The following is a 15,275-nucleotide window of genomic DNA, read 5'->3' as shown; positions in this document are numbered from 1 at the left end:
ATCAGGAAAACTCACAAGAATGCCGCAATTGCGGATACGAATGTTGTAATTTTGAACACATGCTCTGGCTGTGTCCAGCCTTAGAGGCCTCTTCACTTCAAACCAAGGACTCCTGGGAATCCGCCCTTCAGTGTCCAGAAGATCTACTGCAACTCCAGGCCGTCTAGAAGGCCCATAATGTTGCGGTGGGTCTCGGCCAGTCATGGGTGAAGTCATCGGTTCATTCCTGGTCCCCCCAGGCGTGAGCTCTTAGGACCTCAATACAGTTATTGCCTTGTCATGTCATATACACCCGCGCGCTATCCCTGCTGCATCTCTAAAGCGTGCGCATGCAAACAGACTGTTTGCATGCACAAAAAGTCTGTTTGCGCATGTGCCCTCTGCTGGGATGGTGAAAAACAATTTGCTTCTTCCCTGTTACCTCACCACTTACACCTAACCAATACACTGCTTTAACGCACCACGAATATTCCAGCTAAGTACCATGAATACATATGTTGTCAGAAGTAAATGTACCCTCTCGGCGCAATCAGTTTTAGCCTCTTGATACTGGGCCGATATTTTTAAAGAAAATTTTCTAAATATTCAGTCAAGCTTTTGCATTCCCGTGAAATTCGACAGAATGGTGAAGGGGAATTGGTCCAGAATTCTTGTGTAGGTACACATATAGGCTCACGACCCACACAAACAGCTACTCAATTTACACTGTCACATCGCTTCACCTGGTAGTGATTTGCGGAACCCCAAACAAAGCGGTATATACACGCACCTGACAAATTATTCACATTCTATCAATTCCCATAGTACGTGGCGCCAGCACAATATTTTGTTATCGGTTTCGCGCTGAAATTTTTCAAGGTGCTTCGCTGTGAAGCAGGTTGTTTTCCGGTTTGAAATGTCTTCACGAAACAGAATGGTCCTAGGCATGCATACGTCGGGCCAGCTACTTATTTCAGTGTCTCCGTACAATATTGCACTCAACGTATACTTAACGTGCTGTTTAACTACTGGTAGTGTAGAGTAGTTGCGGACATTTTTGGGTTAATTCCATGAACGACTTCTCTCTATGCGTACACAGGCAATGCCACAGTTGTGTTAAGCCTTTCAAGAAGTTAGTATGACCTTGTCGTCGCCAGATAAGTCTTTATGCGCAGCGGAGAGGTATTTACATTAAATATCAGGTTTCTGTCGACGTCACATTTAGTGTTAGGTGACATGGGTGCTCAGGATCAGCTTATACATTTAGGTTAGGAGTAGAGCGATTGGACCATCAGTTTATTTTATTTATTTTATTCAATACTGCCGGCCGCCTTTTGGTAGCCAAGGCAGGAGTGGGTACATGTGATTAACAAGCTCTTGGTCCATCAGGAGAACAACAAGAATGGCAATTACAACAGAGAAGAGAGAAAAAAAGAACGCACAGGCACACAGCAAAAATTTTGCGCAGCAAATCAGGAATAAACAAAGCAAGACATAGACGCGTTACATTCAAATCCGAGGATAAAGCACCAGAAGCATACCAGTTAAAGATAAAACTGAGCACACAAAACTTACTGATTAGAACTGATTGCAGAAAAGAATGCATCAGGTGATGTTAAGGTGGCCACGTCGTAAGGCAACTTGTTCCAGTCTGCTATCGTTCTTGGAAAGAAGGACAGCTTGTATGCATTGGTTCTGCATTGTGGCATTACAATAGTTTTATCGTGTTTGTGCCGAGTTTGTCGTGTTGTACTGCATATAAGTATTGAATTCTATTTTGGTACGATTATTGGTGATGGCAAATAACATGTTCAAACGGTGCATTTTTCGACGGGATTCCAAGGTTGGAAGACCGGAACGATTAAGTAGATCAGATATCAATACCTGTCTTCCGTAGGCATGGTATATAAATCGCAGTGCCTTTTTCTGAACCCCCTCAATACTTTTTATATCCGTTTTAGTGTGCGGATCCCAGACCACGTCAGCATATTCCAGTAAGGGACGCACGAGTGAAGTGTAGGTTACCAGCTTTGTTTTAGTGGTTGCATGTTTTAACCGGTGTCTTATCAGCGGTAGTCTTTTGGATGCTACTGAAACCATATTTTTAATGTGGGGGCTCCAACTGAGATTCGCGCTGAACGTTACGCCAAGATACTTAAATTGCTCCACTGGTTCGAGAGAAGCGCTATTAATTGTGTAAGAATACTTCAATGAAACTTTTTTTTCGGGTTAAGGTCATTTGTTTGCACTTCGTAACATTTAATGACATCGTCCAGTTTTGGCACCAAATACTAACGGCACATAAATAGTTATTTAGAATAGTCTGGTCACCTTCAGCAAGAATTGTATGGTAAACTACGCAGTCATCTGCAAAAAACCGGGCACGCACAGGGGAGTCTAGCTTGAGGTCATTTAAATATATAAGAAAAAGATCGAAGTGGCCCAAGGACTGAGCCCTGTGGCACTCCTGAAAATACTGGAGCGATGGGTGAACTTGAAGTGGATATCTGGAGGTACTGTTGCCGGTGTGATAGGTATGAATCAAGCCACTGCAAAATTTGTTGATTTTGCAAGATGTGCCTTAGTTTTAGTAAAAGTTTACAATGCAGTACTGGGTCTAAGGCTTTTTCAAAGTCCAGAAAAATGGCGTCTATTTGTCCCACTTTGAAAAGGGTTGAGCAGAAATCATTGGAAGTGTGTATTAACTGTGTCGCGGTAGATAACCCGCGACGAAAACCATGTTGAGCTTCTGAAAAAAAGTTATTGTCTTCCAAGCATGAGGCGATGTGCTTAAAAACGAAGTGATCCATTACTTTACTTGCAGTACAGAACAAACTAATTGGCCTGTAGTTAGCAACGTGGAACTTAGTACCAGATTTGTGCACAGGAATAACCTTTGCCAGTTTCCAATCACTGGGGATGTCACCTTCACGCAGACTTGTACTGTAAATGACAAAGAGGAATTTCGCACACCATTCCGCGTACCTGGAAAGAAACGTGTTTGGAATATCGTCTGGTCCAGATGATTTTTTCGTATTCAGGTGAAGAAGGGCAGAAAAAATGCCTTGTTCGCTTATAGTAAGATCAGGTACCGGAAAGCTGATTGATCTGAAATCAGTAGACCGGCCAGCACCACGCAGGAACACAGAAGAACAATAGTCATTAAATGTTGCCGCTATTTGTTGACAGTCAGTAACATCCACATCATTTATTGTCAATTTATTTATAGGGTCCTTTTTTTAGTTAGGTGGATGCAGAACTTTCGTGGGTCATTAATGAGGAAGTTGTGCAGTTTTACATTAATGAATTGAAATTTGGATTGTTTTATTTTATTTCTTAGGTCTCTACGAAGTGACGCCAGAGTACTGCGTGAAACGCTCGAAATGCTATGGGAAAGTCTTTTTACGCGGCGTTTAAGGTGAATTATTTCCCGTGTAATCCATGGACTGTGGCTATGAATTTTCTTTTTCCTCAGCGGAACGTACCGATGAATACACTTGTGTACCGTACTTTTAAAATCCAACCACAACTCATTCGTACTTGCGTGACCGTCACTGTCTCTTGCAGAAAAGTTGTCGTATTCTTGCTCAAGAAAATCTAAAGTACTTTCGCCTTCGGCGTTATTGAAGTCATGAAATTGTTTTGTTGCTTGGCGTGTGATTGGTCGCGCCATATTGGTTTTGAGAAGCACTAGATCGTGGTCGGATATACCAGGCATAATACCCACCGTAAAACCCAGCCTCTCAATAGCATCAGACACGAACATAAGGTCTAGAAGTGAGCATGTTGTTGCAGTGACCCGCGACGGTTCGACCACAACCTGCTTCAAATTAAAAGAAAAGGCAATATCAAGTAGCAAATCAGAATGCTGGCATGTGGATGAGGTACTCAAAGATTCCCAGTTTATATTAGTTTTATTTCTTCACAGGCTATTCAATAAATTTGTTCTAAATTCAGGAGTCGCCAGATGAATCTATAACTTTCGTGCGCAGTCCAGCGTGTTCAGAACAGTACGTGAGGCCCATTCATAGATATTGGCGTGTCCTAGTCTTGTCATGATACTTGCAGGCTCTTATGCAAATTTAACACGCATTTGCTTTCACTGTCGCAAGTTAGTTCTGATCAATTTTCAATGTTCCAATTATTTCGAGGTAACTTCATTCAGCATATTTTTGGTGAGGAATGAATTGAAGCTTTGCACCACGCATACCTTGTTTAACCTCTCTACCTTTCCCTCTTCGTTTCTCTCTCTCCCTCTCTTGTACATGCGGGTCGCTCTCAAAGATACGCGTCGAGAAAATGGTCGTTTATAACTTTTTTTAACGAAAAGTTTGCGTAGGCCATTAGTGACTGCTATCGGCCCGTAGCTGCAGACTATAAAGGGAGGTTTTCCTTCTTCGAGGATTTTGTACATACGGTAGCTAACCGGGCATGTCCTTGGTTAACCTTCCTACCTTTCCCTTTTCGTTTCTCTCTCTCTCTATTGTACATACGGGTCGTTGATATTATTTGAACTCAATATTTACATCGTCCACACCACATTTGTTTCCAGAAGACAGCATTCATGTATTCATTCGGGAGGTACATTTAAATAACTTTTGAAAGAAAGCAAACGGCAAATCAAATGTTAAAATTTCAATTGCCTACAGTTATAAACCAGATAATAAAGGAAAACAACATTGACATACCTCGTATATCGCCTGAAGATATGCGTTTAGTGTGTGTGTAATGACGTGACACGGCGACTTCCTTTATTCTTTATGCCTGCTTTATAACCCCGTTGCAAGCGACGTCCTACGTGTCTTCTCTCTTAGTAGGTTGTACACGCTTAGCCGCACGCTTTTATGCTGTCCCGTCTGCTAAGGGTCAGGACTTCTGAAGTAGTTCTCACAGCTTTTATCTGCCCACCGCGTAACTTTTTATTGCGATAGCAATTATATGGACACTCCAAAGCAGATTTCTGCCGTCGGCGTCGCCGTCGCCGTCGCCGTGAGGTTCCGTATGACGTCAATGGAGATGAAATAGTCGCCGCGCGCCGCCGAACGCTGTATGTGCGAGTGAAAGGGCGCGAGGAACGCGCGCTTTCACGGGGAGTGAACGAACGGCGCAGAACAAACGCGCGTTCTGTGCAGTGCTCCCTTAAGGGCTGCAGAAGTAGGCGTCTCTTTCCTCCTTTACAATCACCATATATGTAGAGCAAACGCGCCTTCTTCTGACGCACGAAAGGCCGTAGGGGGAGGGGGAGGGAAGGGAGGCGACGTGTATCTGCGGCACCAGGTGCCTATTTATATCAGAGGCTCCGGCAACAGTCACCAACGCGGTACGCATTTTGTGCGAACGCGGGCAAAACGCCGACGGCGTCGACAACAGTTCTGCGTGTTGCCGGTGCTGCTGCATGTCCAAATTTATACAGCTGATAAAGCTACTATCATTACTCCGTATAACTCTCTACAAATTTGCTATCGCAATTGATGCTTCGCCTTTCAGGTGAAACTGCGACAATTTTTTCATTTTGCGGAATAAATTTCGATTTAATTCAACACTGCAACCTGAATCTGCATGATTGTTTTTTTACAGATAAAAAACCACGACAAGAACAAATGTATAGGTACACGGTATAGTGGCCGAATAATGTATTGCCTACACTGCAAATCGGCTGAGTTGCTTGCCGCTCTCAACGATATGCGCCGAAAAGCTTTTTTTAGCAAAAAGTTTGCGTAGGCCATTAGTGACTGCTCTCGGCCTGTAGCTGCAGACTATTAAGGGATGTTGTCCTTCTTCGAGGATTATAATTACAATAGGGTTGCTTCCAACGAAGATGTCCTGTAACCGAAATTCTGTTGAGGAGTGTCGGAAATATAATTTTTTATTGGAATGTATGACAGTAATTATCTCGCAATCGATTATGTGAGATCTATAGGTGTGGACCTTGTAGAGGAGTCCAAGGCCGCTTTTATTTCAGCAATAGTCAAGAAAATGTATGATTTATTTCGACTTCATATAAGATACAGTGGTTCTTTCCCTTTTTTTCCTTTCTAGATCGGGCAATCATTTTACTGATCTAAGTGCTGAATTATAAGTATATTGGAAATTTTCGCCCAGTTTATTGGCCTAGTCCATGTTGTTTCCAGGGTAGTCGGTCATAGGCAGGAGTCCAGTTCGTTACCTTTATTCTCCATGTATTTCAAAATATGTTTGATCGGCTGCTGAGCACGAGATCACGGGATCGAGTCCCGACCACGGCGGCCGTATTTCAATGGGGGCGAAATGCGAAAACACCCATGTGCTTAGATTTGGGTGCACGTTAAAGAACCCCAGGTGGTCGATATTATTCCGGAGTCCCCCACTACGGCGTGCCTCATAATGACATCGTGGTTTTGGCACGTAAAACCCCATTATCAACGTACAATTTTATGGCACTGAACAATCACTCCTTGGTATCTCTTTTTAGATTTAGTGTAAAGCTACTACCCTGTGACATTATATGCTCGAACTGAACGAAATGTTCTAGAGTTGTATACCACCGCAATAGCCATGCTTGGTTAGACATTTTATGCCCACTCTTACTTTCGGAATATATTCATCATGAACGCCACGTGCAAGGAGTTGTGGCGGCTGCCGGATGCTAAATAGATATCTCTAAGTCATCTCAATTGCCTTACTTTCAAAAAAGTAGTTCCCTTCCATACGTTTTGAAAAAGCAACGCTTCTCCGGTGACGTCATTGATGGTTTTTCTAAAGTATTCATCGGCTAATACGCAGCAAGCCCAATGTGCGTCAGTGCGGGCGTCAATTTTCATCTTAAGAAGTTTCCCTGGTGCCCTTTGCCAAGAATCCCAGAGCCATAATGTTAAGCCTCAGGAGTGAACACATTGTTTCATCAGCGCTATACCAGGTCTGAAGGTCACATTGAGCGTCATCTGGACGTTTGAACGCATCTGTGTGCTCCAAATGCATTTCAATGTCCTTGTTTGGGAGGCTGTGTGTGAATACACTCGCTTTAGGGATCTGCTATGAAAAAGGCCAGTTACCTGACAGAAAACCAATGCTTATATTCTACAAGAATGCTTCGCCATATAAACCATCGTTCGTAAATACTCTGTCATGAGGGTCACTGTGCTTCTGTGGTGTGCGCGACATTAGGCTTGAAATGCTTTTAGCTCCCTTTGCCGGCCACCTTCAAGAGACCTTGAGCGAAAATCCAGAGCTGTTATCCGGGCGCTCAAGACGAGAATGAGCGCGCGAACGAAACTAGAACCTGCGACAACATACCGGCATTGTTGTGAGAGCCAAACGAGATCATCCGAGCAAACAGCCAAAGTCAAGCAAAGGCGGTCTCTGGTCCCACCCACTTGTACAGCACCGCAATAAATACGCTAGTTACTGCCCAAATAAGTCTTTTAACTGTTGTTTGCGAGTTCTTCCTAACGTGTGCTGACAATATCACTCAAGCTGTAACTTCTTGTACGCTGAACTTTTATTTGTCATTTCCGATGTCGACATTCAAAACGCAGATACAGGGCACCATGCACTTGATTGTCATCTCTTGGCGCTGACACATGCTTGCCTGTGCTCTTTTCAACACTAGCGGTCCGCGAGTTCCGCGGAGCAAGGTTTTGAGCCGCCTCCATCGAGAGATGGCGTCACGCTGCGGGATCAGGCCGGTAGCGCCGGCGCGCCGCGGATGGCGGTTTCGCTGAGGCGAGACTTCCAACGCAGTTCGTTGGTTCACTTCAACATGTGTATTTCGACTCAGTAAGCTTTCAGGCCAGTGCCGCGGCACCAGTCTGCTTTGCCGGTAGCTATTTCATGCTTACATCTACTTCACGGGAGAGACAGAAATTTCAACAGCGGAGCTGTTGAAGCCGGTCGCAAGTCCCAGATGCGTCGGAAAAAACTGTGGGCCGATCCTGGCGATTGTGCAGAAAGGGTCCAAGCGCAATACAACATACCCCTGTGAATGGCACATACCCTTGTAAATTAAGGGCGTACCAGTCACTCAGGTAGAGTACTGTGCGGCCATTGTGAAGCGGTGGGGTGAAGCTATTCAATGTCCTGTCACGCCCGGCGACTTTGATACAACTCATCGCGCCTCAACTAAATTAGATGAAAAGAACAATGTCGCGAGGTTTTGTTGCCGGGACATGAAAAACGACTTTCTCCGTAAAACGCGTAAGGGCCGTCCGAGCCCTTCTGATGTTCGGCTTCTCTCGTAGCTGTGATAGGGCAATTTATGTGAATGATCACCTGTCTCCCGAAAACAAAAGATTGTTTGCTAGGGCGCTTTGATATTGCAATTGCCTTTACAGGCAATTGCAATATCAAGGCTCGAAAATCTAGTCAAAGCAGGGTATATCCTATTGCCAAAAATGTGACCTAAGCATATTTGTTTAGCTACTGGATTCTGTGTTCATTTTTTGCTCCTAGCACTTTTTTTTCACTTCCATTCTTTCATCATGGCCCCGCTATCTCCTGAAGAAGCGAAGCACACGCCAGCTGAATGTAATCGTTCCCTAGTTCATTTTAACGCACGAAACCTCCGCGAAAATTTAGATAATGTCTATAACTCAACTGGTTCACCTACTCATTCCTTCGTGTTAAGGAATCCTTCGCAGACTCACATTTTGAACAAATAACTCTTTAATTGAGAAATAAGAGAGAAATAAGAGGAGTAACAACGTGCGTTACGACTACTTCCATCGCGGGTCGCCCTCCTTCCTCTTTCCCATGTTGCCAGCCTTGCATTTCGATTCCGCTAACACTCGGCCATTCCTGGCAGCGAACTGTCCTCAGTTCATGTGGTGTAGTCCCGAAGATACGCAGGTCTTTTGGACACACGTGTGCTACGTCTCGGCACGCTTTATTCCTCGTCGGAGCTTGACTGGTCGAACTGTTCCTGGCATCTTCCAGCCCATCTCTTCAGTTGGCTGATGTGGGCAGTTGTCGAGTAGACCCTTTTCCTTCCGTTCATCTCGGTCACTCTGTAGGTGTCTGCTGGAAGTACTTCTATCACAATGAGTGGACCTCTGAACTTCTTCTGGGTTTTTGTTGGGGCACCAGTGTGCTCTGGAACGCAGCGCATGACCACTACGTCTCCAACACTAAACTTGTCCGCTGTGAAGTGACGCTTGTCGAAGTACTGCTTCGACCTTGCTTGCTGGCTCGCTATGTCCTTTTGAGCCATCTCTTGAAGTTGCTCCGGGCAGACCCACTCGTTATTCTCAGTGTTCAGCCATCTGAGGATACCATCCTGCATCCTTGGTTGATATCCATGCAAGAGCTTGAAAGGGCTAGTCCCTGTTGAGGCATTGTAAGCAGCATTTAGGTAACTTTCTACCTCCTTGATCTTCTGATCCCAATCTTTTTGAGCTGGGTCCTTGATTTTAGCCATAATACACGGTACCAGAGTTCGGTTCACACGCTCCACCTGGCCATTAGCCCTTGGATGGTGTGCCGAGTTCAGTGTGTGAGCCCCACCATTTTCCTGACAGAAGGCTTCGAAGCCGTGGGACGTGAAACAGGAACCACGGTCCGATATGATGCGCTCCGGTAGTCCAAACTCTGTTATGAAGTTCTGCACACACCGCAGTACATTTCTCGCCGAGGTGTCGCGCACAGGGTAGAGAGGCACAAACTTGGTCAGATTGTCCACCAGCACCAATATCCACTGGTTCTTCTTGGAACTTCTCACAAACGGACCAACGTGGTCCACATGAACAACTTGAAATGGTCTCTTCCCAGGTGGTATCGAGTGCAGAAGCCCAGGCTTCTTTCCTCTGGTACCTTTGTGATTAGACATTCAAAACACATACGGATGTGCTGGTCCACGTAGCGCTTCATCCGAGGAAACCAATAAAGTTCCTTGATTTTTGTCACCGTTAGGTCTGTAGCAAAATGTCCCTGTAAGTCATGAAACTTGACGCACAATGTTTTGCGCATGCTTTTAGGCATCACAAAAAGAAGTCGTCCGTCTTCTTCAACGTAAAACAGTTTTCCATCTCTCAGCCTTAAGTTCTTGACTTTGGCACTCTCTTCTTGGGTCCTTTCTTTGAAGGCTTCTCCAATATTTGGGCGAGCTTCGCCAAGTCCGCATCAGAGCGTTGAACGATCACAACTTGGTCCTCCAATGTCATGGTAAGGCACACTTCGATCCTTGTCTCAACAACCTTATCAAGCGTGTCCCTTGGCGCTCCTACAGGTTCACGACTCAAATAGTCCACATGTGCCATTTTCTCTCCTGCTCGGTGCTTCACCTCAAAGTCATACTCTTGAAGTAAGTCGAACCACCTTGCTATCTGTGGTTTAAGAGTCTTGTGCGCATTCAGATACACAATTGCTTGACAATCTGTAACCAGCGTGAACGGAATGCCTAAGAGAAATGGACAAAGTCTTTCCATACTCCAGACTATCGCCATCAGCTCCAGTTTTCCCGCATGGTAATTCCCTTCAGCATCAGTGGTACGCTTACTGACACAAAACACCAAGTGCCAGCGTCCCGACTCATCTTGTTGAAGGATCATCCCCGCAAGTCCATGTCTGCTTGCGTCCGTGTGGAGCTCTGTCGGAGCCAAAGGGTTGTACAACTTCAGAACGGGTGGTGCTGTCAGTTCCTTTCGGAGCTGGTCGAAAGCTTCCTGCTGCTCCACTCCCCACGTGAACTTCGTGTCTTTCTTGGTCAGAGAAGTAAGCGGTTCTGCCTTCAGGGCATAATAGGGAATGAATCGTCTGAAAAATCCCGTTAGACCCAGGAATCTCCTTACACTGTGAACATCAGTTGGCGTGCTAGCGTCCAGTATGGCTTGTTGCTTCACTTCACCTGGCTGCAGGTAGCCTTTCGCAATCTTGAAGCCTAAGTAGTCGATTTCCTCACTTCCAAACACACACTTGGATATTTTCAGGGTTAGACCAGCAGCTCGCAGGGCATCCAGTACTTGTTTGAGCCGAACCAGCAACTCTTCCCAATCCTTGGCTGGAATCAGCAGGTCGTCCATGTAACACAATGCTACAGTGTTACGCAGAGATCCGAGGACCTTGTTTATTAGACGTTGAAATACAGCAGGACCATTTCTCAACCCGAACACCATACGTTCAAACTGCCCGGTCTCATCAGGCGTGATGAATGCAGTCTTGGCCTTCGATTCCTCACTCAGTGGAAGTTGAAGGTATCCGTTTGCACAGTCTAACACAAAGTATATCTGTGCTCCGGAGAGTCGTTGCAGCTGGTCGTCAATGTTTGGCAAGGGGAAGTGTTCCGGCACCGTCTGGCTATTTAGCCGTCGATAATCTATGACTAGACGATTTTCTCCATTCTTCTTTTTCACGAGTAGTACTGGACTAGCGTATGGCGAGGATGTTTCGGTTACGATGCCAGTCGCCTTCCACTCCTTGACAATTTCTTGGATCGCTTTTCTTTCCTCTGCGTTAGTCGTGTACGGTTTGCAGCTGACTGGGCTGCTCCCGGAATGCTCCGTGATGATCATCTCTAGTTGGTTACAACACCCCAACTCTGACAAATTCAGCGCAAAGCAGTCCCTATATTCATTCAGCATTTTCAGCAGTGCGTCAACTTGCTGTTCATTGACATCCTTCCCGACGTTTAGCATACTACGATCAATGGGCTTCTGCTGAGGCACAGGTCTCACGGGTGTTAGCTCTTCGCTCCCTGATAGCAGTTCAACGTGAGTAAACAAACTCCCCTTGATCAGCTGTTGGTCTTCATCCTTGTCGTTCAGCATGGGTATCTCAACCATTCCGTCTTCGACGTGAAGTAGTATTCCCTTACCCGTTCCTGTAGGCAATATAACATTTCCTTCACTATTATTGGTCTCCACTGTCACCCAACACACAGTCCTTTTGGGCAGCACAATGGTCTCCTTGACACGAAGTGGCTCCTTCGAAGGCTTCATCTGGGCAAGGTCAATGTTGCAAAATGGAAGATCATCTCGGTAGCCAATCCTGAGTTCATCTCCCATGCGTAGGTATGTAATGTGGTCCTGTTCCGTCCAAGTCCTACCAACCAGCATGTCCACAGGCAAGGCACTGTTGTGAACGATAATTACCTTGACCTTACGGCATAACACGTCATCGATTTCTATGTCAACCTCCGAGGTTCCGATAGACTGCACTGTAGATGTATCAGTGTTCCCCAACCCATACAACGCTTGGGCTTTGCACACAACTTGCAGGTTGCACTTTTCAGCCACTTGATGACGCAATAAACAGTCTGAACTTCCCGGGTCAATCATCACGGAGAGCTGGTGAGTACCAATGATGATCGCAGTCTTCAGGAACTTGGATGGACCACTGTCCACTTGTTGGGTCCTCATTCACCATAAAGTTCCCAGCAGGGTTTGTTTTTGAACAGTCTTTCGCTATGTGCCCGTACCTTCCACAGCTGTAGCATTTTCGCTCTGACGGATCACGCTTGGGAGGCTCTGGCGTTTGCTTCGGTGGTCCCCCACCACTTGCTTGATGTGTGACACGTGCATTTGTGATCACTTGCTCGGTTGGACGCGTTGCATTCCAAGATGTTGAAGGCGGAGGCTTCCCACGAGATGTCGCGCTACCTGGGTCACCACCGTGGGGCTTGGCCCCTGGATACTGCTGCATTCTAGCTTCGGTTATTCGCTCTAGTCTTCGCAAGTCTGTCAGCAATTCGTCCTCGTCCTCGTGATCCTTCGCCGACATTGAGATGCATGCATCTTTAAACCGCAGCCCCACCAAACCTTGCTCTTTGGTATCCTGCATACCGAGGCCCAATGCTTTGCATAACAGTGTCTTTTCAAGAAAGTATGCCGTGATGGATTCTCCCTTCATCTGGACTCTTTCTTGCATTTGCTTCCACTTTTCGGCCGTGCTTGTCTGGACCACAAAAGTCTTTTTGAAGGCTATCTTGAAGTCCTCCTACGTAGTAAGGTCATCCACACGGGCCTGAAGCCAAAATCGAGCAGGTCCCTTCATGTGAAGCCTGGCGTTTTCGAGTCTGAAGCTGTCCGGCCAGCCGTGAAGGCCGCCATGGAATCGATACTCTTCAACCACGCCCCGGCTTCGTGGCATGAGCCCTCGCCGTCGAAATCCTGGATAGCCTTATTTAGGTCCGGCACAGCGTGGAACGCTTCAGGCTTCCTCTCGATAAGCTCCAATAACCGCCGGTTTTGCTCCAGCAAAGCTTGCATCATTTCGTTAGTTCCGCCGCCGTCTGCCATCTTGGGCGTTGTCTATACGCCTGTCTGGGCGTACACACAGTTTTTCAGCAACAGATAAATGTCTAGGCTTGCCAACGACACTCAGAGCGTCCATACGCACGTTTCCGAGGCGGCACAACTCCTCAATGTCGATCAGTCACAGAACGCTATCGTAGCGTCTCGCAGGCGTCACACAGAGCGTCCGCACGCACGTTTCTGAGGCAGCACGAAGACTCACGTTTCGAAGTCGGTACTTCACGAAGACGGTACCGTTGTGTTTCGTGGACGTCACACAGAGTGTCCGCGAGTACGTTCAAGGCGTCACACAGTCCCTTGTCCGGTCAGTACCTCACAAAGACAGCACCAACGCAGCGGCAGTTGAAAAGTCAGCGAGCGTCACCGTCGTCGCAATCCCCCGACATCGGTTTCCAGGGTCGCTTTACCACAAAGGTTTCGGTAAATCCCACTTCTGAGATGTTAAGGAATCCTTCGCAGACTCACATTTTGAACAAATAACTCTTTAATTGAGAAATAAGAGAGAAATAAGAGGAGTAACAACGTGCGTTACGACTGCTTCCATCGCGGGTCGCCCTCCTTCCTCTTTCCCATGTTGCCAGCCTAGCATTTCGATTCCGCTAACATTCGATATTGTTTGCGTCTCTGAAATTTGACTTTGCACGCACGACGGAAACCCTTTCGGCCTGTCATCCTACGAAGCTGAGTACTGTCACCGTTCATCAGGTAGTCATGGTGACTAAGCAATCTTTATTGTTTCTGATCTGCCCTGAACCTGCCGACAAGATCTTTCTTTTCACGTCATACATTGGTGAATCCGTATGGATTGAATTAGATCGTTTTTTAAAAGAGAATAACAACGGTACCCTGGGGTGCATTTACCGCTGTCCTTCCTCGAACGTGAAGGATTTCATTTCTGGCCTGGACACCATTTTGCATAAGTTATCAGAAAGCAAGCGTTTTCTCTTAGTTGGAGACATCAACATTAACTTGCTCAATATCAAAAATACCACATACGCAGAATATTCTGATTGTTTCAGTGGCTATGGTTTTGAATCTCTCATCTCATCTGCCACTACATGTCCTCTTCTTGGTGGTTGTTCATTGCTGGATCATGCGTTTTGTAATAGCTGACCTTCTGCCTATGCTGGAGTAATAGATGAAAACATTACTGATCACCATCCCATATTTATTGCATTCCACGTGGTCAAGTGCTTTACAACACTTACTCATGTGTTACTTCTATATGTGACCAGGAATCATATTCTCGACATTGCATTCAACGAACATCCTTACATCTTCGACTCCACCGAACATAAAATGGACAATAACAATTGTCCTATTTTCGTGACCATTGCTGTTTTCCGACACACTGGAAGAAGATCCTGTCCTGGGACGTGATGGAATTCTTATAAGGACAATTTAACCGAATCACCTGCACACATGTTTGCGGACATGATGCACAAGAAGAGAGTAGCTACCGCTGAGCTGAAGTTAGCCGATTCCTTCGCTCCCCTGGATCTAAAGCTAAAAAATCTACCCACTGCCCGCATAAAAGCGGAACGAAGGCTGCTGAGAACAAATGGTGACCCAGGAGTGAAAATAACGTACAACAGAATAATGCTCTTAGTCGGCGGTATACAAGGAAGTTAAGAAGAAAATAGTGGGCGGCTTTTTGCTCTAGCCTGCTGTTCTACACACACTGCCAATGACATGGTGCGTGGTAAATAGGCTATTTGTAAACATTCATTCACGCAAGCAATTTGAAACCCTAGCACTGAAACTAGAGAAGACACTGGCTTGTACTCGAGGAAGGCAAACCTAGAAATACAAGGGGCGAAATAACGTAAAATGATTCCAAACTGTTTTGATTCCAATTTCTGCAATCAGCCTCCACGATTGGTCAAAATATTTTCGGGCCGCTCCCAACTTCGCCGGTCCGTCACGCGGCGTCACGAAAACCGCGATAGCTCCCCCTCTGATATAGCGTGCACACACTGATTATGCATTATTAAACCGCACAAAAGAAAAATAATCATTCCTGATTCGGCGCCTTTTCACCATAAGCCCTCTGCTATTGGTCCAATGTTTTCTGGC

At 46.0% G+C, this 15,275-nt stretch overlaps 1 pseudogene; it reads right to left on the bottom strand.

The window, feature by feature from the left end:
* Window positions 1-8,773: 8,773 nt before the first annotated feature.
* LOC119465054 (uncharacterized) lies at window positions 8,774-13,184 on the bottom strand (annotated as a pseudogene).
* Between the last annotated feature and the right edge of the window lie 2,091 nt (window positions 13,185-15,275).

This window comes from Dermacentor silvarum, chromosome 9 (assembly GCF_013339745.2).
Source record: "Dermacentor silvarum isolate Dsil-2018 chromosome 9, BIME_Dsil_1.4, whole genome shotgun sequence".
In the NCBI taxonomy this organism is placed as follows: Eukaryota; Metazoa; Arthropoda; class Arachnida; order Ixodida; family Ixodidae; genus Dermacentor; species Dermacentor silvarum.
The sequence above is the reverse complement of the archived record's forward strand: the minus strand, read 5'-3'. Positions and strand labels throughout refer to the sequence as shown.